The sequence below is a fragment of the Pteropus vampyrus genome, unplaced genomic scaffold (assembly GCF_000151845.1).
Source record: "Pteropus vampyrus isolate Shadow unplaced genomic scaffold, Pvam_2.0 Scaffold208, whole genome shotgun sequence".
In the NCBI taxonomy this organism is placed as follows: Eukaryota; Metazoa; Chordata; class Mammalia; order Chiroptera; family Pteropodidae; genus Pteropus; species Pteropus vampyrus.
The window spans coordinates 3,915,895-3,942,071 of NW_011888989.1; the positions used below are offsets into that span (position 1 = coordinate 3,915,895).

The following is a 26,177-nucleotide window of genomic DNA, read 5'->3' on the forward strand; positions in this document are numbered from 1 at the left end:
GACCTTGGACTTAAAGAGGATTTTATAAATTTGACCTCAAAGGCAAGGGAAATAAAAGCAAAAATAAATGAATGGGACTACATCAAACTAAAAAGCTTCTGCTCAGCAAAAGGAATCGTCAACAAGATAAAGAGACAACCATCTCAATGGGGAAATATATTTGCAGGCATCACTTCTGATAAGGGCCTAATATCCAAAATATACAAAAAAACTCGTACAGCTCAATAACAACAAAAAAACCCAAATGATCCAATCAAAAAATGGGCAGAGGACCTGAACAGACACTTCTTCCTAGAGGACATACCAATGGCCAACAAATATATGAAAAGATGCTCAACATTGCTAGGAATTAGGAAAATGCAAATCAAAACCACAATGAGATACCATCTCACACCTGTTAGAATAGCTATAATCAACAGGACAAGTGATAACAAATGTTGGAGAGGATATGGAGAAAAAGGAACCCTCATACACTGCTGGTGGGACTGCAAATTGGTACAGCCACTATGGAAAACAGTATGGAAGTTCCTCAAAAAACTAAGAAGTGATCTACCATATGATCCAGCTATCCCTCTAATGGGTATTTACCCCAAAGACTTGAAAACCGATATCCAAAAAGATATTAGCAGCATTATTCACAGTGACTAGGACATGGAAGTAACTGAAGTGTCCTATGATAGATAACTGGATAAAGAAGCTGTGGTACATATATACAATGGAATATTACTCAGCCATAAGACGAGATGAAATACTGCCATTTGCAACAACACGGATGGACCTCGAGATAATCGTGCTAAGCGAAATAAACCAGACAGAAAAAGTTGAAAAATCACATGATATCACTTATATGTGGGATATAAACCTAAAAGCAACAAATGAACAGGACAAACAAACAGAGACTCATGGTCATGGAGAATAGACTAGTGGTTACCAGAGGGTAAGGGGGAGGGGTGAGATAGACGGAATAAAGGGGGTCAAATATGTGGTGACAGAAAGAAATCTAACTATGAGAGTTGAACACATAATGTAAATATATATATGCCTTACTGTTAAAATGTTCAGCTGAAACTTACTGATTTTTGTTAACCAATGTCACCATAAAAAAAATAAAATTCCCCCAGATGGGCTCTAATGACTTGCCAAGCCTCAGGACCAGTAAATTTTGAAGGACTTGGGCCAGGCAGTGCTGAGCTGGCTTTGATCTGATAGGCTGGAGGGAGGGTGGTGGAAGAGGTTTGAGGGTCTGGGGATGGGTGGGCAAGGAGGCACCGACAAAGGGGTCAAAAAAAGGAATGGGGAAGAGCATCGAAGACAGATTTTGACTGTATAATTTTGCCCATGCCTGGCCTATATATGGAGAATGAGTATGTCACCTTATAAACAGGATAATTCATGTAAAGTTATTCTCTGCAAGAATCATCAAAACAGAGTTTTAATATGGGATTAGGGGCAATGAATGAGCCTGAATTAACATGTATGCATTGTGATTCTGAAAGCTTCTTGAATTTGAACTCATTTGAATTTAGGAAAGAATTTCCTTAGTGTAAAAAAATCTTCCTTTTAGGTGCTAAAATACTGTCAACAGAAACACACTCTTGAAAAATCTCTCCCATCTTTTTTTATATAAGTCAAATATTAATTAAAGAAAATAAATTAGGTTGCAATTATGTGCAATTGTGAATTGTAGTATTAAGAGGAAATGCTTTTCAGTACAGTTAATTGGCATCAATTGTGATTTGTCCAAATTAATTTAAGATCCAGAGTGAGGTTAATATTTTGAACATTAATATTTTACTAATAAAGAGAATTAAAGAAATGAGATTAGAGCAGCTGCCAGCTTTACGTGGATGGCATCTCTTGCAAGTCCTATCGCATTTCTGGGCTCACCTTCTGCTTACCCCAACATTAGCACCCATGTCAGTGAGGGAAGACCTGGGGCCAGTTTTCATTAGGGCTCTCCAAATGCTGGCCACCCCCTCCCTTGCTATTGCCCCACACAAGCACTGTCAGACCTCACATTCTGAGGACTACTGGGACTAGGTTTGTAAAATGGGTACAACTAGAAATCTTGCCAAGGGCCTTGCTCCCATTCTGAGATCCCCTACTCTGTGAAGGCAAACAGTGTGTGAGGGTGTTTGCTGTCAGTACCAGAAATTCCTTTGAAAGTGTACAGAAAAATAAAATGTGTGTATGGGAGTATATGAACACTTTCATACATTGCTAAAAATCAAAAATTTTAAAATTAACATACTGGTTTCGGATTTTTTTCTCAATAGGGTTATCTGCCACTGTTTTCCTTTTAAAATAGTCTTACAAACAGAAAAATAAGTTGAAGATCAAATGAACCTGATAGACATATTCATATATACAAACCATACCCACTTTGTCTTCTTTTGAAAAGTTTAAGCGGCCCAGTAGTTCAACCTGCACTGGCTAGTAAAAAGATTAAAACGCACTTGTCAAGTATTTGAAGCCCATTAGGCTGACTCTCAGTCAAATGCTGGTATTTGCTTCAGTCTCACATTCAACTAGAGACCCGGATCTCTCAGGACTGATACATCTATCCACACTGTCTACAGGGTGCCTCCCCGTCCTCACTTCAGGGAGGAAAAGACTTCACAATTGACACTCTTTCCTTCTCTTTAGAACATTTTGAGGATGCTGAACATCCTTCATGCATGGCTGGCTGAGTCCTCCAGACACCCAATCCTAAATTCTGATTTGTTTGGATCCGCCTCTGGTGAGCCTCCCGGAGGAAGTCAGAGTTAATGGAAAACTTCCCAGAGTCTCTTTCCTCAGTGCAAAACTGGGCCTTTAGTCTTTGGTGAAGGTCCTGCTGTCACAGGCCATTTGCTTTAAGGATGGTAGAGTTTGGCTTCCCCACCTGGCTGAAACTTCTATGGAGTCAGTTTTGTGGACCTGCGACAGTACCCACGATGACATTAGCAGTTGACATGTATTTTGCCCTTGCCATGCATGAGACAGGCTCTGTGCCAAGAGCCTTCATATATTTTCACCTTTAATCCTTGATCTGTGAGACAGATATCACTATTTCCATTTTACATAAGTACAGGTAGGCTTGGAAATGGTAAGTAGCTTGCTTGTGGTCACAAGGTTGGTATGTGGCAGAGGTACGATTTGCACTTGATCTATGTGATATGAAACTCCATGCTGTTAGTTTTTATCCTACGTTGCTTCTTGGTATTCAGTGCTGTCTCCTGCACAGAACTCTTCCACAGAGGGGGTTCTACAAATGTATGTTACTGAGTGAAGAAGAATAACAGCTAACAACTATATAGTGCTAACTTTATGTCAGGCAATAATGTAGGCACTTTATGAACATATATATCACCACAGTCCAAGAGGTAGGCACAATTATTATCCCCATTTTACTAACAGAGAAGGGGCAGTTTGGAGAGGTTACAAAACCTGGCCGAGGTGCTATAGTTTGGCGGCTCCAGAGTCTGTGATCTTGAATAGTGACATATTATCCCTCTTGAATGAACATAAGCACATCCAAAGAGTGACAATGAGACGTTTGTTTTGTTTGTAGAGAATTCCATTGGTGTAAAGGTGGGTTATCCTGGATAAGGAAACTACTCTTGGATGCTTTCCTGACCCCTGTAGGCCTACTTAGCTTCTCTTTCTGTGTTCCAAGAACAACTGATGCGTCATTGTTGGTTTTCTTGTCTATCTCTCTTTGGCATGTAGCAGGTGATTACCGATTAGCTAAGTGCAAAATTAGGTGAAAAATTAGCTAAGTGCAACCCCCATTCACCATTTTATGAATGGGCAAAAAATCAGCCAAGAAGGAAAAAGGGAAGTTAAGAAATTATTTTGGAGGTGAGAAGAATTGATGAAGGCTGGGAAAAAGGTGAAGATGAGATTGTGGGAAAAAAGAAGCAGACTGAAACTAAGAATAACATTAGTTAAAAAATAGAGATCCCCCACCCTTCCCAAGAAATGCATCTGTCTGCATCAGGATTAGACTTGCTCAGCAAACTATGAGAGACTTCCTCTCCTGGACTGCTTGCCTATTGTGAATGACAGATCCCACTTTTATGGAGTTCAGTGCCTGGTTCTCTCGGGGGTGAAATGGAGTCACGAACATAGCAGAAGGAAGAAAAAAAGGGCCTTTGTAATCAGAGAGAACTGGGTTCAAATCCTGGCCCAGCCAGTGACTCACTATGTGAGCCAGTTACCTGATGCCTCTGAGCCTGTGTTGTTACCTCTCCAGTGAGGACAATACATCCTACCCTTTAGGGTTATGTTAGAACTAAATGATGATAATTGAAGGAAGATGCTTAATATGCAGTAGGCATTTAGTAAATGTCAGTTGGCTTTCTGGCCCTTCCATCTCAACCACAGGCTGCCCTGAGGCAGCTCAGGGTTTTTGCCACACAGATCTCAACTAAAGAGGAACTAATACAAGACCCTAAAAACACAGCACTTGTATTTTGGATAGCTTTTGATGTCACTGAAACAGAGATTTTAACTGCGCTGCTTTATTTGTAATGGGTCAGTGACCACTGGTGTTGACAGATGCTCTTTAAAAATGGAGGCAGGACATGCAATTTTGTTTGGCCAGAATGAAATTCAATAAACCCATAAGAATAAGTCAAAATGTTCCAAGCAGAAGATCAACCCCCTATCCATTATTTTTGCATTGTTCGCTTTATAGGATTTTGAGATGAAGAGAGACAAATCAAATGGAGGTCAAGGAAAACACAACATATGATCTGGAATCAATAACATAAAGCCATTTCTAGTCTTAATTTCTCTTAGGGGTGGTTCAAGGGCTCTAATTAGAAGAAACCCACTAAGCCAGATATGAAGGGCAATTAACAGAGCATCACTCTTGCCCTGTATAATTGGGTTGTGCTATCAACTTCTGAGAAAGCATGTGCTTGTTGACAGATACCAAGTTTCTCAGCTATATAACATCTTTCCACACATTTTCTCCTGGGATTGGGCACTCTGAGCAGCTGAACTCTTCTCCCAGCTCTCATCCTGCCAGCTGGGTGTGTGTGTGTGTGTGTGTGTGAGAGAGAGAGAGAGAGAGAGAGAGAGAGAGAGAGGCAGAGAGAGAGAGAGAGAGAGACAGAGAGACAGAGACAGAGACACAGAGACACAGAGACCGAGACAGGTTTACCTCTTTGACTGTCCTGTAATGAATTTTATCTATCTGGCTCTACCTACTTCCAGGCTGTTGTGAGGGTTAATGGGAGGTGTGGATAAAGCTCCTTGAAAAGTTGGCCCCAGGGTGCAGCAGGTCCAGATCTGTGTCCAGCTTCAAGCTCTGCAAGGACAAGGAGCAGTTGGACTAGGTACCCAGTCAGGGACCTGAGACCCAGGCAAAACCAGCAGCTCATACACAGGTAGCCAAGGAGCCCAGACCTGCCCTTCTCCAAACTGCAGAGGCCAAAGCATCATGTCTTTCGCTGCCTTGAGGGGATTGGCAGTGTGAGTCTGAGTGTCAGAGAAAGCTGGGACTGATGATAGGTAGAAAGCTCTATCAATGTGTGACCCTGGCCAATTGCTTATCATCTCAGAAACTCATTTTCTAATCTGATAATTAAAATAAGGATAATACAACCTATCTGAAAGGAAAATAGTGAAGATTAGAGGTAATGTTTTAAGGTGCCTGATGCCTAGAGGTGGCAGTATAGCAGGAACTTTTCTACATTACTTCCTTTTCAAGTTCACCCCTGAAATCCATTTTCATCTCACTTCACCTGCATTAGAGTTCAGGGATAGGGGATTCTAACTAGTTCTGGTATGTAACTCCTTGCAAAAGGCAAGTGGCTGGCTCTAGCTGGCAGGCTGTATGGCGTTTGGGGGAAGTTATATTTGAAGTTTATGCTAGAAGGAGGTGAAACTGGGAGAGTATTTTCTATCCTCGAGTCAGTTTATATCCTTGTAGTTGCCAATAATTGAAAACAAATCTCTGAGAAGAGGCACTGCAGTGTTATTTGCCAGAGTGAGTTCTAACCTGCTGCCTGTCAGAAGATGATGTCTCCATGAATGAGAAATCACGATGCAGTCATAATAGATTGTCTGCTGGCCCCACCACCTGCTGACCTCTTCCCCAAAGCCCATGAATTCCCTCAGTCGGCAGCATCGGACCCTAGCACTCATTGCAGACCTTGATGGAGAGAATAACCTCCAGATATCTGCCAATCAAAAGCCTGCCTGAAAGAAATGCCACTTAGGGAAGCTCGTCTCAAAGGGAAGGACTATCTCTCCTCTTCCTTCAGGTTCTCTAAGGTCTATCATTGACACTGTTAGAACACCAGGAAACTATGCCTGAACCATTACCTTAACTTCTCCTAGAATCACCTTCACTGAGAAGTACTTTAATGTTATGCCCTTATTTCAAGAAATAGCCAGTGAAAATATTCACTTTTATTAGCTATAAAACCGTTGTCAAGGACATTGTTCATTATGTCACTCTGTCTTACACAGAAGGAAGTTTCCTTCATAAGAAACCTATTATAGAGGTTTTTTTCTAACAACATTTCCCCTTTTCCATCAGAAAATAGTATGCTGCTTCTTTTCTGGTATACTAATGAGGATTGTATATCTTACTGATGCCAAGAAGCTCGGAATCCAGTTTGATGCTCAGCCACACAACTAGAGTAACTTTTATAATTAACATATTTGCATTGTGCTCCAGTCCTTGGCTCTGATTTTCTCTTTATCCTTTATTAATAATATGTGTATCTTTTGTATATTTATCCTTTATTAAAATAATATATATATGTACGTATACTATACACGCGCACGCGCTCACACACACACACACACATACGTATATATACTTTATTATAAGTGGAGTCAAATCCTTTTTTAGAGGCACAGTTTTCTGCCTGATGGATGATGATAATGTTTAAGATCCATTAGCTTACTCAAAGGGTTCATCTTCAAGTAACCTTTTTTGGCATCTCTATATCTGAGACACCTCACAAATCTAATGAATCTGGGTTATAGCTTTGGACCCTCTATGATCTTTAAAAAGTCATTTAATCTCTTAAGCCTCAGTATAATACCACTAGCCTAGTTTACCTAATAAAGTGCTAGGGGATTAAATAAAAAAATGAATGCCCTTTGAATTGAGGCTCTTTGAAAAGATGTAAGAGTGGATAAAAAAATCTCCAATTTATAGTTTAGCATTGCTTGATGAGAATGCAACTGGGAGGAGTGAGAAAAAAGATTAAAGTTTATAAAGCACTTTGCTTGATATTTCCTGATGGCCCCCATGGACCTATTCTTCACCCTTTTCCACCCAGCTCTATGCCCCAGACTGCATCAACTGGGCTCTTTTGCTCTCTGGCTTCAGTCCATAGGAACATTGGTAGGAGTCTGGAGGATGGAAAGAGAGAGAGGTTGGGGTGTTTTCTCTTCTAATAGGCCACAGGTTGGGTGGCAGTATTTTTCTACCGAAGGCCGCAGTTACAGAGAGACAGCTGCACCTACATTTCTCGTCAGCATTTAGCAACCATCCCTTAGGTAAAGGCTCCCTCTGTTGCTACCATGGCGAGGCCTTGTCATCTTTTTTGGTTCTCCTCAGTCCTGACCACACTGCTGTAAATAGTCACTTCATTAAACTCTCTTAAATTACTCTGAATTAGGGCACCATCTGTTTCCTGTTGTGTACCCCCCACCCAGGGGCATAACCCTCACAAAATCTCCTTGAGGTAGACATGATTACTCATTTCATAGATGAGAAAGAGATATGGTTAAATAATTTCCTAAGGTATATAAATTGTATCAAACCCAGCTAGGTATCAAACCCAGGTGAGTCTTATGCCTTTTCTGTCTGTCTTGTGTTCTCTTAGGGAGTGAAGTGTTTTTGACACTTCATTGGGACCTCCATCCAGCATAATGCTCGATGGTAGTGATGGTAGAGTCACCTTCTCTCATTCCAGATTTTAAAGGCAGGAGTTCCCGTTTCACAACTAAGAATAATATTTGCCCTTATTTTTTAGTGGCGACCCTATAATGAGTCAAGGAAGTTCTCCTGTATTCCAAGTTTTCTGAATTTAAAAATTTTCTTAAATCACTAAGTGCTTTTTACTTTTTCTGTAGCTATAAGAATGAACATTGGCTTTAAACCCTTAATGTGTTAGATGGAGAGTTCAGTTCTAGGCAGGTACACATAATCAAGGATCTCTGTGGTGGCAGAGATTTGATGAGAAGAAGCTGGAATTTCCATCTCTATATCCACTGAACTTGGAAACCTCCTCTAGTTACCCACTACTTCCTCACAAGTCCTTTCCAAGTTCTGCAGCTCTGAGTTGGAGAGTTGGTCTGGGTTGAATCAGTGTCCTGTAGTGCCTCCTACTGGTGCTGTGTAACATGGAGCTACGGAGGGCCTGTCTAATCTCTCTCCTGCTGGAAAGAACTTAGGACATGGCCATACAACCTGTTTTGGTACTTTCATGGCCCTAGTTGCCCCTTTTCCATTGCCCACCAAGTTTCCGATAGCCTTGTTTTGAGTATGTTTCTCAGAGCTGAAATCAGCACTGCAGGCCTCAATCAAGTACTGTTGAATTGAGAAAGACACTCTCTTCCTTGCTCTATATATTCATCTTTTACAGCCTAAGAGTCCATTAGCTTCTTCATAGTATTGCTGCCTGATAACCTTGCCACTTAACTAAGTGGCTTTCCTCTATGTAGCTCCTGATTTATGACCTTTCTGATGGTGTGGTTGGGTGTTTAGAATCAGTCAGGTCCTTACCTTGACCTTTGTTACATTTCTTCCTGTTAGATTCAACCTGTCAAAATCTTTTGGATTCATACTGTTTTCCAGCTATACAATACTCCGCATAGCTTTCTGTCCCTTGCAAATTTTATAAGTCATATCCCCATATGAGTTGTTGAGAATGTCAGACGGGAAAGAGTTGAGGATCAAGCTCTTAGGTTTGCCTATATGAGGTGCTAATAAGATAGTCTCGTTATGTCTATCATGCAAATAGAAATTTGGGTGAAAAATATAGACTGGATATTTAGATTTGGGAGTCATCAAGATTTGGGAGTCAGCGAGAGGTAAAACAGTAGAAATGGATAACACAGAGAGAGATCATCGAGAGGAGCAAAAGACTAAGGCCAGAATCTTGGAAGGGGAGGAGGAGCTACAGAAGGCAAAGAAAGGGAACTGCAAATACGGGGTGGGAAGGAGAGCCCGGGGTCATGAGGGCCAGGAGAAGAGACAGTGCCAAGGAGAAGAGAGTCAAGTAAGGTTGCAGAGAAAGCCTGAGAAAAAAGGTCATTTGGGGTGTGTGTGTGTGTGTGTGTGTGTGTGTGTGTGTGTGTGTGTGTGTATCTGGGTGGTGGTGATGGAAGGGTTAGAAGCAAGATTAAATCCCAGTCCAGCTCTGAATGGGGGTATTGGTAATGCTTTTTTTCTTAAGCCATGTGGTGAGAAAATAGTCATTTTTTTTTTCAAAAAGAATGAATAAGTAGTGTGAAAGTAGAAGTGTGAAGATTATTTTTAAAAATGAAATTGTAGTAGTAAAAAGGCAAGAGAAAGAGTAAAAGCTCATGATACAGACCAGAGGGTGAAGTTCACGATCCTGAGCATATGTACAGGATAATGGGAAGATGCCACTGGAGAGAAAGCACTTCAATGTGGAAAAACTCTGGAATGTAAACTGTAAACTCTGATAGACTGTAAATTCTGGAGAGGCAGAAAGAGAGGACCTTAAGAACTCAAGAGGCACAATAGCTAAAATGTAGAAGCAACTCAAGTGTCCACTGATGGATAAATAAATAAGCAAAATATTGTATATATATACAATGGAATATTATTCACCCTTAAAGTTGGAAATTTTGACCCATGCTCCAACAAGGATGAACGTTGAGGATATTACACTGAGTGATATAAGCCAGTTATGAAAAGACAAATACTGTATGATTCCACTTATATGAGATACTTAGAGAAGTCAAAATCATAGAGAAAGAAAGTGGAATGGTGGCTGCCAGGGGCTGGGGGCTGAGAGGAATGGGAAGTTATTTAAAAAAAATCTTAGGAGGAAAAGTAGTTTTTGGGACAAAAAAAAAAAAAAAAAAAAAAAGGATAGAGAGACAGAGATCAGGAAATAAAAAAAAGTAAAAAAAAAAAATTGAAGTGAATAAAAAGGAACTTGAAGTTGTAATGAGCTTTATCTCAGCAGCGGGGTCTGTTGGGGTCCACCGAAGGTGGAGGTATGTTGCAGGCTTGAGCAGAGGAGGAGGTCAGAGTCACTTCTGGAAAAGACGTGTGAGGGGCAAACAAGAAATGGATAAAAGCAGTGCCAAGTGGCATGGTGTGCTCAGCAGAGGTTATTCATATGAATGTGTAGCAGATGCATCACTATGTCTGGGGTCTTTCTCCAGCTATGCTCAGCTGCGTAGGAATAGAGGTAGAAAAAGCAGACAGGGTGTTGTTGGCGATCCTGGACTGAAAGTTCTCAAGGTGTGGGTAAGGGAAGCAACTTGGGGTGCTGACAAAATCTGAGAAGGGCATGGCAGGACACACTCTCTGTCTATATTTATGTTTGGGGGAGGGTCTCTGGGATAGTTTTGCTTTGGGAGAACGAAATGTGAGGGGACAGGGAGGCCTGTGGTTGTAGTTTGCTGTAAGATCTGAGCCCGCCCCGGATCCCCATCTCGCCCCTAGGAAGCCCCCATCATTACTGGAACACCTGACATGTAAAGGGGAACTGAGGAAAATTCTTAGAGATTGACTGGTTTGTGGTGAAAAAAATCTGCAGTGGTAGCTTTTAGGGCCAGTATAGAGTCTTCAAGACATTTCTATACAGTTTTCATATTGACAGTGAGATATTCTGGTTTGTATTCAGCTTTCATAGGAAGTAGCCTGGGACACAGCTAGAGTTGGCTAGACTAGACTAGACTAGACTATTTTAACTAGACTTTAACTGCCTCAGAAGCTGCCGTGTAGTAATGACTGCAAATCACGTGCCCTGTTTCTCTCCTGTGGAACCTTTGGCTATAAACCTCCCGGCTGCTCTTGTGCATGGCTTTGCTCTTTATTATTAGCGATTTCATTGAGGGGGCCAGTTTCTGGAGCCCAAGAAATTTTACCAGCATCCAGGCAAAGAGGAAAAAAACTGAGGTTAATACACTGAAAAGTGTTAAGAAATTACAGTTCTTGATTCTGCATGACAGTTCCAAATTTACTGCCCCAAGGAGTGATTGTGATTGAGTAAGAACAGAAAAACTGGCAGAGTTATCCTGACATCCCAATGATGCAAGGCAGTTGGAAACTCCTTCTGCTTGGATAATCTCAGAAAGGTAGGCCAGGAAACCTAATGGCCTCAAGACTGCTCAAGGAATTTTGGGGTTCAGAGTTTTAATTCTGGACTTTCTATATGACTGATTATTAACTGGGAGCTTTTCTTTTTTTTTTTAGGCGAGGCAACCCTTGATTGATCTCACAGATTGCAAGGACCTTGTCATTTTATAATCCCTTAATTTTTAACTTTAATTTTTTATTTTTTTACGCCTACCTGGTCTTCCTAGGTGGTCTCCTATCCAAGTACTAACCAGGCTTGACCCTGCTTAGCTTCCGAGATCAGATGGGATTGGGCTTGTTCAGGGTAGCATGGCCGTAGACACTGGAAGCTTTTTGAGGCACACATTTATTCACCTTGTATCCCCAGAGCCTGGCATATATGTGTGCTTCATGGATTTATATAGAATGAATCACTTCAGAATATAAATTAGGTGGCGACAGGATAGTACAAAATATTCACATTTGCAAACATGACCTCCCAATTTCTACCTCATAGGGAAAGGACAATTGCTGTGACAGTTGGGATAGCGTTGACTAAGAGCTTGTGTTTTGGCGGCAGATGCTGAAAGTGAATCCCTGCTCCACTGCTTACTGGTTGAATAGCCTCCCCGAGCTTCAGTGTCCTTATCTGTAAAATGAGGACAATATACTCAAACCTACTTCGTAGATTATCGTGAGGACGAAACGAGATAACAGTCAAAGGCCCAGCATACAGCAAAATCCCAATAATGCAAGGTCATGGGGAGTCTCTTAGCTATTATGACCTTTTCCCCTAATCCTCTCAAAGATTCACTTCTCATCCTTCCTAAGTATGCCAAACATGCAGGTGTCACTGTACATACAGAAGCTGTGAGGATCAATCAACTTACGGAAGGTGGCACAGTGCCTAGGTCTTGCAAAGACTCAGTACATGCTTACTAAAAGAATGACTGTAGAAAGAAATTTGCTCTCAACCTCTGGGAGTTATAAAACATACAAATTAATCCTACTAAATAAGTGATTTAAAGATTTTCACCTGTGCAATAGAATTGCTTGATCCTTAGGTTTTGAAAATACAATGAGTCATCGAAATTAATAAAAATGTCTGATTGTCAAGTTGTATTACACAAGAGCCTCCTGGTTCACTCAAAAAATTCCCAGTCAGAATCGATAGTCCTGGAAAGAGTGCAAGAGGCAGCATTTTAATCCATCCCCTGGGTAGTCCTGATGCAACACTTCAGGGCAGGCTGAAGGCCTCCGCTGAGAAACTCAGAGGATACTTAAACATGGGATGGGTGCCCATCTAAATGCAAGAATCTCTTCGTTCTTTTATTTTTAGTTTTCTCCTTTTTTCTCCAGGGATAATAGTAATAGGGTTGAAATTACTTTGAGTCATAGACTGGGAGAATCTGGGCTCATGGTGTTACACAAATAAACAAGGATTGACATGCTTTAAAAATTTGTCATAAAGGTCTAAAGTTATTCGGACACACTAAATGCCTGCAAACCATCCAGGACTGTTCTTTTGGTTTGTTAAACGAGAAGCCTATCTGTTTCTCAGTTTGACATTTAAGGAGGATTGTATTTTCTCCTTCAGGATTAAAGGAAGAAATAGTCTGGAATGCCATTATAAATAATTCAAAATCCAAGGAGGTTTAATGTGAACCACAAGAATATGACCTACAGTCACATTCTAAGCTCAAGAAGAATGCGTCTAGATTAGCACTATAAGTATATCAATAGGAAATAAATGCTAGGTCTTTCGGTCTGCAGGGGAGAAATTTCTGTATATTTCTATGGTTTTTCCAAGGAATTAAACTCCTGTGTATTTCTATGGTTTTTCCAAGGAATTAAAATCCAGAATTTGGCATCTGTATTTAACCTCCAGTAGAGATCATCAGTCTGTTCCACCACGACACAATACAGTGCTACATGGCATCCCTCTCCCTTCCCCACTAATCTGTTGCTGTAAATGTTGCCTTGAAAGGGTCTTAAGATTTAATTATTAATCAGAAATAATTTAACAGGCTGTTGATGCCAGGAATGAAACTTTTTTGATTTGCAAAGCTGGGATAAGCTGATCAAGGAGAACAGTACAATTTCACAGGAAATACATTAAGCTTCCTATGCCTGCCTGAAGAGCTTACCAAAGTTTACAAGGGTGCAGAGAAAGGTGTGTTTGGGTGGCTACATGACGAGTCCATGGAGAGTAATTATGAGGAACTTATAAACCATAGCAGCTTAGTTTAAAGACTTTTTTTTTTTTTTTTAACATGGAAGGGCCAGATTTCTATATTCTCTTTAAACATCCTCATTTAAAATGTAGCCCACAAATTTTACTTAGACAAATGGTGCTACAGAAATATTTTCTGAGCTTAAATCTACTTTATCCCCTTGTTTTCATACTAAAACTATGAGAAGCTTATCTTTTGAGGCACCAGACTTTAGACAGGAGGGTGATAAATGACCTAAATCATTTGTACTATGCTAGAAATATAGACAATCTGTGTTGAGTATGGGAAGCTATACCTAGAGGGTATTATGCTGAATGAAATAAGTCAGAGGGGGGAAGATAAATACTACATGATTTAACTTATATGCAGAATCTAAGGAACAAAAGAAACGAACTAAACGGAAACATACTCAGATACAGAGAACAAACTAGTGACTGCCAGAAGGGAGGGGAGTTGGGGGCTGGGTGGAAAAGGTGAAGAGGTGTGGAAGTGGGAATTAGAAGTTACACAGCAGTCACAGGACTTAGAGTATAGCATAGGGAATATAGTATTGTAATGGCCGTGTGTAACGCCAGATGGGTGTTAGAGCGATTGGAGGGATCACTTCGTGGATTGTATAAATATCTAACTTTTTAAAATTAAAATAAAAGGTCTCGTAATTAACGAGCTGACAACATCACGGAACTCTCACACTGCCCTGTGCATGCATGAGATTACCTAGAAAAGTGTTAGATGCTCGTTGAAATGCATGAATCTCTCTCTCTCTCTCTCTCTTTTTATTTATGTTTAGGTCTTTTTATTTTCCTGTGGATGAATGGATACTAAGATTGAAAGTCTCTTCAGCCATAGATTTGGAACTTTTCCCTTCACAGGAATAAAACTTCACCCCAGCACTGTGAGAATGAACATGATCATCTCCACAGAGGGGAGACAACGAGGAGCAGGCAGAAGCAGCTACATAACCTCCAGGCCTAGTGAAAACTGTCCAAAATGCAGGAAAAGATGCCATTCGCTTATTAAAACACGAAGCTTTCCCTTTTTTCCTGTGGTCTCTCTCTTGCCTTGTTGCAATGTTTGTTTTTACCATTTCCCCCACTTTTTTTCACTGTGGTAAATACACATAACATAGAATTGCCATCTTAACCTTTTTACTTTTACATAGCATAGGTACATCTTGTACATTTTTAAGCGTGCAGTTCAGTGGTATTAAATACATTCGCATTGTTGTGCAACCACCATGACTATGGTGTCTTTCGCTTGCTATTTAATGCCATTCTAAGTAAACAAAAATTAAAAAATTTAAATTACTAGCATGCATTTTACTGTTTATTTTATTGTGTAATGTCAGTTTAAAATGCAAAGGTCAGAGCATTTAACTCATTTGTGCAATCATCGAAATCACAATTTGTATTTTGACCTTGGAGAAAAGACAAACACAGACAGCCTCAGGAAGTTCGGAAGGAGGAAGAGAGGGTTGCCCTGGCATGGGGCAGCTAAAGGGACCTTCTCAGGTGCTAAAGAGCCCCACTGATCCCGTGTGCCCACTCCAGCCTGCTGGCTGCTGGGATTCTACTCACCCTCCAGCCTCCACAGCTGCTGGATCTGTGCATTATTCCCTAGTTTGGGGCAGGCCCTGGGGAACTCCCCTTTTCATTGGAGACAGATGACTCCCCCTCCACCTCCTAGGGTACTGCAGCTTCTATACTAGGTAACTGGACCAAAAGTGAGCAATCAGTTTGCCTCACATCAAGTTGTGACCTCCCGCCTAATGTCCACTAGATATGCCACAGTACTGCTAGTCCTGGGTGGGATGGCCACCTCCATGCCCTGCCCCAAGAGGCTGTAGGATAGGTACAGCCAACCATGACCTTCCCCACTTGGGCCCAGGCCCTCACTTGGGTCACAGGGTCTCTGTGGTCACTAAGCTGGCCCAGGGAGGGGAGGCCAGGCAGGGCTCAGGTTCCAGAGGACAGGAGAGTGGGCTGAGAATTCACCCCTTAGAGAGGTGAGGACATGGGATGGGGGTGGGGAGAGGGAGGAGGAAGAGGAGGCAGCAGGAAGCAGGACACTCTGCACTGCCTCCAAGCCTCTTTGCTCCAGTGTCAGGACCGGGGCTGCAAAGTGTGAAACCTCAAGCACAAGACCCAGTGGCAGTACATTGGATGTACACTCATGGAGCTGGTTGGCCCTGGGTGCAGGAGCCAAGAGCAGTAAGCGAGGAGAGAGGAGAGCTGGTGCTTTCCAGGAGCAAGGCCAGCCCTGCCCACCCCCAGCTCCCAAACAGCTCCTTCCTGCCCAGAAACATTTTGGTGTGAAGAGATAATTTATTCTCTGGACAAAAGCCTCTCCCCTGTCTGCTATTGCCTTCCTTTCAGCTTTGCTCTCACTTCTTCCCCCTCCTCCCTCTCCTGCCCACTCGGGATTTTAAGCAGAGTGCTTACCCTCTGTCCCATTTGTGGCCTCTCGCTAGATTTTCCTTTGATGCTCTTCCCTTTCTTGCTTCCCTTCTCTCTCCCTCTGTCTGAATGAGGGGAGATGGGAGATCTGTCTTTTAATTATACTTTATAGTAAGTTAAGGCGGCATTCCCTGTCTGGCAGGATGAGTGTGGCTTCAGCAGTTAATGCTGGTGAAACTCTTTGGGCTCCTGGGGTAAGGGGGGTGGGGGCGTGTGCTTTTCAGTATTGTGGGAGGCCCACCCAGAAGAAAGGAGTGGGGAGAAAGCTAGAGAAAAATTGCAGGAACATAGGAAATATGGGAAAGGGAACATTGGAAAATGGTTGAGGAAGAAGATTGGAAAGCAGGTGTGTAAGGAAGAAGGAAGAAAAGAAAAGGAGCTAGCTTTCTGCCTGCTCTACCTACATAATTTGAAAGAATAGAGACTTCTCTCGATAATATCTGTGCATGCTGGTGCCTAGACAGTGACTGGGAACGTTAGGTGGTAACAGAAAGTGTCAGCACCAAGTCTCTTGCTCTGCTCCTGTCAGATCCTTGAAAATGTGACTTAGCATTTCAGTCTTCTCAGAGCACGTCCCAGCGAATCAGAGCCCCGTGAATGTGTGAGGGCTCTCAAGAGATCTGGGGTGGGGGGTTAGATTGGGATGTTACATGGGCCAGAAGAACAATGGAAAATCCCTTCTGGAGCTCCCAGTAGGGCTCGGCATTGCGTTGAGGAGAGTTGGGACTTTTCAATCACAAAAATAAACTCTATTTTTTTTCAGGGTGATCAAAGCAGAGGTCATATAAGGCAAGTGTATTCACACCTCAAGTTTTGAAAACACTTGTTTCCTAGTACTATTATAATGAACTAGCCTCTTGGGTCCTGTTCAGAAGGCTCCACTAAATCTCTGTTCAAGAAGAGAGAAGAAAGGGCAACTTGCTATCTGATGGACTCATAGCCTAGAGATGACACACGGCTTCTTGGTTGAGGCTGGCACAGCCCCTTTGAGACCCAGACTCACAAGAAGCCACAGGCTTCCTGTTCTTTCTGTTCTGTCAGTAATTAACATTTCTTTCCAGAGGAAGGTTTCACTTTTAGATTACGATACAGATTCACCTGAGATTTTCCTCACAGTGGCAGCAAAAACTAATTTGTTGAAGGAACAATATGACCCCCTCCAAAGACCTGGAGTGCTCCGATATACTTCCTGAGACCTTTCATGACTGGTGAGATATGAGAACAATATCTCTAATTCAATAGAGGAAACTAAACCGTGCTAGCAAAGATGGCCCTGCTCTTTCTAGAGCAGAATTCCTCAAAATGGTAGTGCATGAATCTCCCACATCAGAATTACATGGAATGATGGTTTAAAAATCAGATTTCTGCATCCCCACTGCAGAACTACTAAATCGCTGTGAGTGAGGGGTCAGAATTTACATTTTAAAGAAGCCGAGAGTTTGTAACCCTACATATACTGACCATTGTAAATCAGTGCTTGGAGCTGTGATTCTCAAACTTGAGCGAGCCTCAAGGGGGGCTCAAAAAACACAGATGGCTGAGTTTCTGATTCAGTGGTTCTGAGAATCTGCCTTTCTAACGAGTTCCTAGGTGATATTGATGCTGCTGGTCTAGGGGACTATACTTTGAGAATCACTGGGTTAAAGCAATTACAACAATTTAGTCTTGTGTCCATCAGATGTAATCTATTTACTGATCAGCGTGTAGGAGCCAGTGATGGTAGAGGGCTTGTACTCTCCCTCTCCAGGAGGTTAATGTCTGGGAAAGCACTGCAGGGCCACCCAGCCCCAGAAGCCAGGCCTCTAAGCAGGGCCCTCAGGAAGCAAATGGTGTGTGCATTTGTCCGGCTTCTGGTGGCTGGTGCTTCAGACTCTCAGGAGCTCAGTTTGCTTTCAGATAAACATGAAATTACAGGTTTGTTCTATGGCAAGATGAGAAGGATTGGCCCAAAGTAGCACCTCCAGTAGATCCTAGCACTAAGCTGGAATAACTGGAAGCACACACACACAAAAAAAGGCAGAGTTTTCATTACCATGGCTAACCAGGCAGAAATCATTTCTAAAAAGTCAGGGTTTTCTTTGCCTGGGTGGATGGCTGTGTGTGTGTGTATGTGTGTGTGTGTGTGTGTGTGTGTGTGTGGTGTCATCAGGCCTCTAGGCTTATATTTAAGGAGTGTCAGGACACAGATGCTTCCTTTCTTCCATCTAGAGAGTATTTCAGGCTGAGGCCTCCACAGACCACCCTGGCTGCTTGGCTGTGTGGTTCGGGGGCAGCCCGCAGTTTTCTTTCGTTCCTCCCTTTCGTCCTTAGGCACCTGCAGTTACCAATGTTGCCACTAGAGGTCTCAGCAGGACAAGGATTATCTAAGGAAGGGTCTGGAAAGGACCTGTAAGAAGCCCGAAAAGTCCCCTCTGTTTGACTTGCTTAGGGGGCTTTCAGGCCAAGGGGAAAGTAAGGTGAGCAGCTCATGACCTGTGCCTGCCTGTCCAGCATTCTCAACACGACAACTGGTCTTGCATGGCTGCTCAAGGATGCCATTTTCCTCTTCAAACAGCACTGCAGTTGTTACGGGAGAAGGAATGGGCGACGATGGTTGCCAAGAAGGGACCTACAGACCCTTACCATAATTTTCATCAGCCACTCCCTCCAGTCGACTGAAAAATGTAAATATTATTTGAAGTTCCATGCAAATGCAGTCGAGACCCTTAGCACTATACTTCCAGCTAGATTTATGGCCTCTAAAGCCCCTTCTACACCAAAATTCTGGAGTTGAAATTCTATCCCAGTGATACCGACAGGGTAGGTAGATAGGTAGACATGAGCCGCAGGGAGAGGATCAAGGAAGTGTTAACGAAGCCCCGAGACCAGCTCAGCAGAAGAAAATACACAACCAGGTGTCTGGCTAGGCTTCTAGCACCTCCCTCATTCCCCCAAGGTCGGAAGCCAGAGAGACAGACCAAAAAGCCTAGTGGTGCCTGGTACCTTCCTCAACCGCTTCCCCAGGTCAGTTAACTGCACATGACCATTATATGACCTTACTCTGGGGATGTTCAACTGATTTGAGCAAAATGAGTTAACTGAGCATGCGCCTACACTCAAAATTCTCGTTGTGCAGGTGTAGATTCCCCATCTATGGGCACACACTGCGCAAGTTTCAGCTTGGAGTAGGCAGGTCAAAGGGAGGAGCAGAAAATTCGCTCCATTTGCGGTAGGGAGTACAGAGGCAGAACAAAGAAACACCAAGGCCCATGTAAAACCCCAACTTTCAACTTCTTGAAGCCCCAGTCCTCATTGAGGTGTCCAATTGGATTTTCTTCCAAGTGTACTTTCCTCTGCCTTTGCTTAATAAAATCACTTCTGTTTGCTACTTTTCATCTGCTCTTTCTTCTCCGAGCATCGTAAATCTTTCGACCGCAATCCAAGGACCGAGCTCCTGACTCCCACGACGCAGACACCTGATTGCCCATAACAATACTTTCTGAGGTCACAGCTCTTAGTGGTGCCACATTTTGTCCAGCAACATTAGAATACAGGAAATTATCCACCTCTGTGATTCTCCTCATCCCACCATATCCTGTCCTGTTCTCACCCAACTTGGAATAGGTGTCAGATCCAGGGAAGGCTGCTGCAGACCAGATGGGCTATTTTGGAAAAAGTTGCATATTAAATCAAACTCGTTATATGGAAACCAAAATGGACCAAATGTTAAATCAAATGATGATACTTTGCTTTATAAAAAAGATGCATCATAAAAATGCTATAGATTTACCAGGGACAAAGAATCCTCTGTTAAAATGACATTGCATATTAATTATGCAAAAAAAAAAGGTCATTGCATATTTGGTTAATGTCTGTGGTTCTATAATTTTATGTAAAAGGGGGTGTATCTCAAAACTGCTGGAAGCTGGAATGTGTGGGTCTCTATTCTTATCTTTCTGGCTTTCAAATTAGTCTCTCACTGCCCTAGACTTTCCTGGCCCTGTTAACTTGGTAAACAATATACCAACAGGAGAAAATGTAACCTGTGCACCTACTGAGTCTCCTTAAGTTCCAGGGCTCTAATCAGTGGTGTCTTGGAAAGGACAGAAGTAGATAATAGCCAGATAACTCCAAACTGCAGAAATCAGCATATTTGTTATGGCCAAACCTGACACTTGCAATGTCTACCTCAGTGTCATAACTGTGTAAGGCGGGCAGGTACTGACTTCTCTTCTGCACCTTCTCCCTCCTGTCTTTGTCCTTCTCAGTTAATAACAGAGACTCACAGGGCTCTTGCTCCCATGGGCAATCCCCATTTGCATAGGCTGAGTGTAATTTTTTCCATAATCCTATATTGGGAAATGAATACTGCTGGGAGAAAACTGCATGTAAAACAGCCTGAGGTTAGGAGCAAACTTAACATCATGTACTTTTTGAAATCAGCAGTTCTCAAATTCATTTTATATATGAAGAACTTGAGGTCCAGAGAGGCATAGTAACTTTGCCAAGCTCACTCAGATATTTAGTGGCAACGCCAGGACTATGACCTGAGGTCCTTTCTTGGGATGTATGCTCCTTTACTTTCATTCATTTTAAAGAAAGCTCTCCTGGCTGTGTATGGGGTTCTCTCTCAAGAGAGAAAGGAACTGGGATAATGCACTGATGAGATGCTTTGATGGAAAGAGGAGGACTGAGTTTCAATCCTGGCTCTGCTCCATCTTGGACAAGTTACTCTCCCTCTAGAGACCTCAGTCATCTTCTATGAATTAAGGGATTTGGAATGAGGGCTCCATCTCTAAGAACCCTTCAGCTCCAGAACTCTGTCTAAAAATGATGAGTTGGGAGCTCAACAGCGCAGGAGACTGAGCAGTGCTCAGTCACATCTCCTAAGAGCCCCTTTAATTTTATTTATTAAAAAAATTTCAATTATTACAGATTTCTATTTTATAAGCTTATTTTTTTAACAATTTTTTTATTTTTCAATTACAGTTGACATACATTATATTAGTTCAGGTGTACAGCACAGTGATTAGACATTTATATAACTTACGAAGTGATCATCCCGATAAATCTAGTACCCATCTGACACAATACATAGTGATTACAATATTACTGACTATATTCCCTAAGCTATACATCCCTATGACTATTTTGTAAATACCAATTTGTACTTCTTAATTCCTTCCCTTTTCCCACACATTCCTAAGCCCCCTCCTATCTGGCAAACATCAAAATGTTCTCTTTATCTATGAATTTGTTTCTGTTTTGTTTGTTTATTTATTTTGGTTTTTCGATTCTACATTTAAGTAAAATCATATGGTGCTTGTCTTTCTCTGGCTGACTTATTTCACTTAGCACAACACCCTGTAGGTCTATCCATGTTTAGCAGATGGCGAGATTTCATTCTTTTTTTTAATGGCTGAATAATATTCCATTGTATATATGTACCACTTCTCTATCCATTCATCTATTGATTGAGGTTGCTTTCATACCTTAGCTGTTGTAAATAATGCCGCGATGAATATATGGATGCATATGTCTTTTTGAATTAGTGTTTTGTGTTTCTTTGGTTAAATACCAAGAAGTGAAATTACTGGGTCTTTCTTTGTCTCTTATTATAGCCTCTGTTTTAAAGTCTATTTGTCTGGTATAAGTATTGCTGCCCCAGTTCTTTTGTTTGTTTCCATTTTCATGAATATCTCTTTCCATCCCTTTACTTTCAGTCTGTGTGTATCTTTTGATCTGAAGTGAGTCTCTAACGGACAACATATATGGGTCTTGTTTTCTTATCCATTCAGTCACCTTATGTCTTTTGATCGTAGCATTTAATCCACTTTATTGAAAGTAATTGTTGATAGAGATGTAGTTATTGCCATTTTATTATTCACATTTTTAATCTTTTTTTTTCTTTTCTTTTTAAAGAGGACCTTTTAATATTTCTTATAATATTGATTTGGCATTGATTAACTCATTTAACTTTTTCTTGTTTGGGAAGCTCTTTTTCTGTCCTTCAATTCTAAATGATAGCTTTGCTGCGTTGAGTGATCGTGGTTGTAGGTCCTCACTTTTCATCACCTTGAATATTTCGTGTCAATCCATTTTGGCCTAAAAAGTTTCTGTTGAGAAATTGGCTGGTCATCTTACGGAAACTCCCTTGCAGGTAACTAACTTGCATTTTTTCTTCCTGCTTTTAAGATTCTCTCCTTGTCTTTAACCTTTGGTATTTTAACTATGATGTGTTTTGGTATGGGCCTCTTTGGGTTCAGCTTTTTGGGACTCTACACTTCTTGGGCTTGTGTGTCTATTTCCTTTTCCAGGTTAAAGAAGTTTCCTGTCATTATTTTTTGAAATAGCTTTTCAATTCCATGCTCTCTCTCTTCTCCTTCTGGTACCCTATAATGTCAATGTTGGTACACTTGATGTCATCCTAGAGGCCCCTTACATTAACCTTATTATGGGGGAATTCTTTTTTATTTTTGCCGTTCTGATCAGGTGTTACCTTATCTGCCATCTTATCACTGATTCAGTTCTCTGCTTCATCTAATCTGTTTATTCCCTCTAATGTAGTCTTCATTTCAGTTATTGTATTCATCATTTGTGACTGGTTCATTTTTATGTTTTCTACCTCCATTTTATGTTTCCTATTACTTTGTTGAAATTCTCACTGAGACCATTGAGAATCCTTATAAACCAATGTTTTGAAATCTGCATCTGGTAATTGCGTGTTTCCATTTTGTTTAGTTCTTTTTCTGGAGTTTCGTTCTGTCCTTGCATTTGAAACATGTTTCTATGTGATTTTGACTGCCTCCTTGTGTTTGTTTCTATGTATTAGGTAGAGATACTGCATCTCCCAGTCTTGGTAGAGTGGCCTTATGTAGCGGGTGTCTCTCCAGCCCTTGCCCTGAAGCCAGACAATTAATTTCATCCACGTGTGTCCCTAGTGCCTTCTGAGCTGTTGCCCTTGCAATGGAGGTTGAAGTGAGTGAGTCCATCAGTGAATAAGTCCATGAGAAGGCCCTTTAAGAGGAACTCCTGAGACTCTAGCTGCTTTTCATCTCACTTGGCCACAATCTCCATTGGTTTTCACAGCCAGAAGTTGTAGGGACTTCTCTTCATGGCCCTGGAGCCCCGGGCTGGGGAACCCGGTATGGAGCTGGGACCCCTTGCTCCTCAGGGGGCACCTCTGCAGCCAACATATCTCCCCCAAATTTTAACTGCTACATGTGTGTGAGACCAGCTCATTCCACATCTCCACCCCTCCTATCAGTATCGAGATGGCTTCTTCTGTATGTTCTTAGTTATAAGACTTCTGTTCAGCTAGACTTTAGGCAATTCTCAATGATGGCTATTCTGTATTTTAGTTGTAATTTTGATGTAGGTGTGAAAGGAGGTGACCGCAGTGTTTACCTACTCTGCTATCTTGACCAGAAGCCTATGAGAGCCCCTTCAATTTAAAAGTCTTGTCATCTCTGATAACTAACTTCCAAAGTTTCTTCCTAACTAGTTCCTGTTCAACACACACTCAAAACTTTAGTGAGATTGAAAACAAGAGGCAGTTATTTCTATAATTTTATGGTCAGGTAGGGAAGGCTGTACAGTAAAATACGATCATATTTTAAATGTTCCAGGTATACTCTTTGTCAGGCACAATGCAATCTAGTTTATCACATTTGAACTCACTCAAAGTAGAAATATAGTTTATGTAGATTCAAGGAACACTAAAAGGGATCATGTGTATGTATGTGTATTTGTGTATACAATGAAGGGCCAATATAACCCACATTTGGCTTAAAAACCATTACCCTCTCTTTTTCATAATCATAGACTTTTAAATATATGTATGTGTGTCTATTGTATACATGTTTACAGAGAAAATAATAAATGAGAAGATTACCACTCCTTTCCATGGCTCATTTTAGCCCTGTTACATGGCACAATAGTATTTATTTTCACATAGCATCTAGTTCTACAAAGAATCACAGAACAATAACCTGTTTAGGCTGGCAGCCCCAGAAGAACACTGCATAGCAAAGGTGCACTATGGGTGAACATAGCACGCATGGAGAGGACTATACACATTTCCACACTGTGGAGTAGTATCTTACAGTGGGAATGTGGATACATGCCTAGAATCCTAAAAGCTTACAATCTGAGGGCTCATTATTGGAGAACAATAACCAAACATATTCTGATGGGGGGCCCGCTTTTTTTTCCCTGGGAGGTGCCAGGCTGACAGCTGCTTTGGCTCCTACCCTTGTGCCAGGGATTGTGGGAGAGAAAAGCACAAATATAAAATCAGGAATAAAGACATAAGATCTATGGTTTAAAAGTGACGGTTCATGCGGCCCAAGCACCAAGCGGCGAAAGCAGGAATCAAAAGAGTGGAGAGAACATGCGGGAACAGTAGGCAGAAGCACACAAAACACAGCTGGACCCACAAGGAGCCATGCTCACACTTACATGGTGTAGTCTCACACTACCTTAGTTTGCTTTAAGCATTTCCATCATCTGAGAGTTTGGGAGGGAAAAACAGAATAGTTAAAGATAAAACATATTAAGAGCTCGTACTTTATTTTTAAAAGTTAAAAATAAAAATGTCATACCTGGCCATCCCATACATAGTGTGCAGAATACACGTATGATGATTTATAATGATGAAAAACATAGTTCTGAGCGCCAGACTGTGGTTTCATATCTTGGCTCTGCCACTTCCTAGCTGTGTGACCCTGGCCAAGTGTCTTATCTTTCTGCGCTTTAGTTTCCTCATCTGTTAAATGGATCTAATGGCCTCACTTACCTCGTAAGATTGTGATGAGGATGGAATACATTAATACTACATGCGAAATATTTGGAAACATCCTATTCAATACCAAGCATTATCTAAGTGTTAGATATCATTGTTGTTGTAGCTACTTTATCTTTGGCTTCCTCAATCAATACCACTCAGACTATATGATCAAAGTTTTTCTACAGAAAGTCAAGGACTTGAAGAGAATTTTAGGTGTTCAGTAAGAAAAACAATACAAAAAATCAAAATGTTCAGGAGAAAAGGACAAAGTTAGAAATGCATGGAGTGAGTAATAGTTTCATATGTTATTATAATTCTTGAGAGTATCATTTCAAATTCCAAAAGCAATCCAGAGTAGCTTTTTAAGAAAGATAAATGCAATTGGCCTCTGTATCTATGGATTTTGCATCTATGGATTCAACCAACTGTAGATAAAAAAAACAAAAAACAAAAAACAGAAAAAACCCACAAAAAACGAAAAACTCCAGAAGTTCCAAAAAACAAAACTTGAATTCGCCATGTGCTGAGTACTATACTAAATCTAAATGAATGATGTTATGTGTAGGCATACCCTGCTGTACCCTATATGCAAATATAGATTATATGCAAACACTAAGTCATTTTATATTAGGGACTTGAGCATCCATGGATTTTGGTATCCACAGGGGTCTTGGAACCAATTCCCTCAGATACCTAGGGAGGACTGTAAAAATCAATTACACACACAGGTCAATTAGAAACCCTGAGGACTGGTTCATGTTGGACAATTCAAGGCTGTGTACACATCATCAGATATGACGCTTTGGATTATTGGCATCTTACATTTTCTAACTGGCTTCCAGCCAGTGTCTCGCACAGAGAATTGCTAAAAGTTGCCAGTGCAAGAGCAGGGTGGGTCATAACTACCAAGTCATGCAGGAGGACAGACTTTTCTCCTCCATTCTTTCCCAGAACCATTCCATCAGCTTTGACCAAAGTTGGCAGGATATTGCAGTCAAACCCAAAAGAACGGGACCTTAGCCTAAAAGGAACCTGCAAATAAAGATGATGTGGGTTGAGTTTGCCTTTGCTAATCACTCTGTGTTTCTGGCTGGCCACTACCAGTGTCCAGTTAGGTAGATCTTCACTTTCCCTCAGAATGAATCCTGCCCCTCACTTCCAAGTGATGCATTTGTATATGTAGACAAGCTAATTGAGACAGGACTTATATAAACACATGTGGCTCTCCAGGAAATCCAGATTAATGAGCTGTCCTCTCCTCTGACCTATGGACAACTAATTTCTTCCCTCTAATGACTCACATCTGATTTTATAGCCTCTTGCTTCTTGCTTCCCATTTGGTTCTCTTCTTACATCTCCTTTGATCATTTCTGATTATTCAGAAAAGTTCCAGGATGGAAGCTCAAGGTCTCTCCTCTGTCACTGTCTCCTCATGCTCTTTGTCA

At 41.4% G+C, this 26,177-nt stretch overlaps 1 protein-coding gene and 1 pseudogene across 1 annotated transcript in view; both read right to left on the reverse strand.

The window, feature by feature from the left end:
• Positions 1 to 26,177, reverse strand: part of LOC111747016 (LHFPL tetraspan subfamily member 3 protein-like) — a 390,070-nt gene that overhangs the window by 77,757 nt on the left and 286,136 nt on the right. The gene's annotated exons all lie outside the window — the stretch shown is intronic.
• On the reverse strand, positions 11,498 to 11,617 carry LOC111747052 (annotated as a pseudogene).